Here is a 3,326-nt window from a genome sequence, read left to right on the forward strand (position 1 = left end):
GGGGGGACAGAGTCTTGCTCTGTAACCCCCTGGCCAGAGTGCAGTGGCATCATTGTAGCTCACTGCAACCCAAAACTCTTGGGCTCAAGCAATCCTCCTGCCTCAGCCTCCCCAAGAGCTGGGACTATAGGTGAGCACCGGTCACATGGGGTCTCACTCTTGCTCAGGTTCTCAAGTGATCCTCGTGCCTCAGCCTCCCAGGGTGCTAGAGTTACAGGGGTGAGGCACCACCCCCTTGCCTGTATTTTATAATTTCTTGAAGCGAATTGCTACATGAACATTTTATGTAGTTTTTGTAACAGGTAGTAATTTTAAATATTCATGGATATTCCTAGTTCACTATTGATAATAAGTTTTAGTGTATTGCACTAAATTCTTTGAGCTGCCTTTCCTTGCAGCTGATTGACAGTTTACAAATCTGGTATTGCTCTAGGTGTTCTCATAAAAAGATTTTCCCTGTAAATGTGAAAGCATTGTCTATGTTTGAATTTTTTGGATTTATCCTAGTTGTTGCTTGAGATTATTACCTGACTAGTTGAAAGCTCTTAAATTCTTAGAGGTTAAAGTAGAAGTTCAATGACTGACTAGTCTGTCATTCCTCAAGTCTTTGTTAATTGTTCATTGACAGAGATCTAAACATTTTTATTATATTGAAGAATTTTTATTATAAAATTTCATTGAATCCCAGATGAGATATTTTTTGGGGAAAGGGGTGTTAGTGATAAGGTAAATTTGGATGACTGCATGCTTATATTAAAAATATGACAAAGTCTCAGAAGCATACTTTTATTTTCCTAGGCGATGGTCTAAATTTACTTCTCTGGGTCTGGAGGCTGTTAGAATGTCATGTTCTTCAGCAGCATTTTTGCCCTTGTATTTTCCCATAATAGAGAAAAAATTACTTCTCTAATAGAGTTAGATTTAAGATTCTAGTTAATTTTCCTGACCCTTTTCAGAACGATAACAACAGAAGCTTTCTCGCTTTAGTAAACTGATCCTGACCTTTGACCACACATTGACCAAACAGTTCCTTAGTCTCCTTATTCCGTCCTTCTGCATTCCTGATGGTAGCAAGAGGGGATGAGGTTAGATTCCTTGTGAGCTTTCTTGTTCTCGTTGCCTTTGTTCACGTGGAAGGTGCAACAGCTGCTGTGGCTTATGCATTTGTCTTAGCTGCTGCTTCATGTAGTCTATATATTGATAGTAGTTACATCTTTCTGAACAATAACTAACCAAGTCATCTGTCATTTAAGTTTTATAGTTATATTTTTTTCCCCTTTGGATGTATTAAACCTAGACGTTTTAGTTTAGTTTTGTTTCTGTTAATCTTCACACCAGGTCTTTTCTGTGCTTTAGGTTGACTCTTCATCACACTGAAACCATTAGGAAAAATCCTTGTGGTTAACAGCAGAGGCTTCAGAGTGTAACCTGTACTCGGGCCTAGAAATTATTTTAAATGGCGACTGATACGTCTCAAGGTGAACTCGTCCATCCTAAGGCACTCCCACTTATAGTAGGAGCTCAGCTGATCCACGCGGACAAGTTAGGTGAGGTAGGGGCTGACGCATTCTTGAAGCTCACTCTTGGATCAATTCCTGACTTCAGGCCCTGCTGGGTCCTTCTTGGTACATGTTCCTTCCCCTACTTTGGGGAGTCTAGTTTGTGAATCTGAAAATAATCAAATAGAGACCAAGTTCTTTTCATCTTCCCTCTCCCCTCAAATTACTGAAAAAACCTCCAACCTTCTAAATTTATACCAAATCAAGTATAACTATTTGTTTTTATTTGAAATTATAGCTAAAATAAAATATTTTGAAAAGTATTTCTTTAATATTTTACTTCAAGAAAAAAAAAAACCTGTTAAAAGTAATTTGTATCAGATCCTGGAGTTGACTTGAAGAATTCTCCTACATCTTCTGACACCCAGTTAGGCCCTTTGAGAAAGAGAGTGAAGAGAATTTTTTTAAGCATGTTTGATTTAGGCTATCTCTTTTCTTAGAAGGTAGAAGATAGCACCATGCCGATTCGTCGAGCTGTGAATTCTACCCGGGAAACTCCTCCCAAAAGCAAGCTTGCTGAAGGGGAAGAAGAAAAGCCAGGTAAAGCAGTGTTATAGCTTAAAAAGTCAAAACATTTTTACTCCAGTTTGAAGTGTTCCATAAATCCCTTTGAACTTAAAATTGTTCTTTATTCATGGCCAAGTGTTTTGGGGGGAACATTTAAAGAGGAGAAGCAGTAGCTATTATTATGTCATTGCCAAACCATGTGGGAAATTAAGATTTCTTCTTGTCTCTAAAGATTTTTAGAGGGGGAAAATGTCATTTTCTTGGAATTTGAAACAGAAAAACAGTTGGAGAACAGGTATGGTCAAAGAGTAGCATTTTGAACATACAGTATTACGGGGATGAAGGCATTGTGGAAGAATGGAGGACTTGGACCTTTGGGATGAAAAGTGGAAGGTTCATCCAGAAATCATCAGGAGACCTTAAGGGAAGCAAATGGGTGATCAAAACATTGGTCTGTAACTGGTATTGGTGGAGAAAAGATTAGCTAGTCAGAGGTGGGAGCATAATACATGAAGAGGAATGTAGACTTATCAACGTGGAGTACTAGTGCTCCTTTATAGCATCTATAACCACCTCGTCTCCTTTTTCCTGTCTTTTTCTTATCATGACCTTTTCCTTTCTTTCATTATCCTTTTCCTTTTTTCCCTTCTCCCTTGCCTTTTATCGCAGGTTTGCCAGGGTGAGCGCACTGTGCTCTCCCTGTCACAGCTATTAGAACCAAATATTTACTGCCTGACCAGCATATATTAGGAATAGAAAATACATGCATCATTGTTGCCTTTATTCCTTGGTGCAGCAGGGCAGGCATCATTAACCAGTCAATATACTCTTCTGGCTGAGCCTGGATTTTGTCTCAAAATCCTCAATTTGGGCACCCTGGCCTAAGGCAGTTAGGAAACATGGAAATTAGAATATTAAAAAAAGTAATGGGTGCTGGTGATTTGAAGATGGATTATCTTGTCCAGCACTGTAATGCTACTTGGTCCATCTTAATCCATGTTTATTTAACAGCCACCCAAAGCCACTAAATCACTAATAACATCAATTTTTAGAATATATGCCAGGGGTTTCGGATGTATGGTATTGGAAAAGTCAAGAATTAATAGAGGGCCGGGTGCGGTGGCTCACGCCTGTAATCCTAGCACTCTGGGAGGCCGAGGCGGGCGGATCGTTTGAGCTCAGCAGTTCAAAACCAGCCTGAGCAAGAGCGAGACCCCGTCTCTACTAAAAATAGAAAGAAATTAATCGGACAACTAAAAA

The 3,326-nt window shown here is 39.4% G+C and overlaps 1 long non-coding RNA gene across 1 annotated transcript in view; it reads left to right on the forward strand.

The window, feature by feature from the left end:
• Positions 1-3,326, forward strand: part of LOC105822312 — a 10,314-nt gene that overhangs the window by 4,830 nt on the left and 2,158 nt on the right. The window contains exons 2-3 of the long non-coding RNA XR_001138099.1: positions 1,357-1,552; positions 2,000-2,099. This is a non-coding gene — a long non-coding RNA (uncharacterized LOC105822312). The remainder of the gene's footprint in view (positions 1-1,356; positions 1,553-1,999; positions 2,100-3,326) is intronic.

This window comes from Propithecus coquereli, unplaced genomic scaffold (assembly GCF_000956105.1).
Source record: "Propithecus coquereli isolate 6110/MARCELLA unplaced genomic scaffold, Pcoq_1.0 Scaffold600, whole genome shotgun sequence".
NCBI classification, from domain to species: Eukaryota; Metazoa; Chordata; class Mammalia; order Primates; family Indriidae; genus Propithecus; species Propithecus coquereli.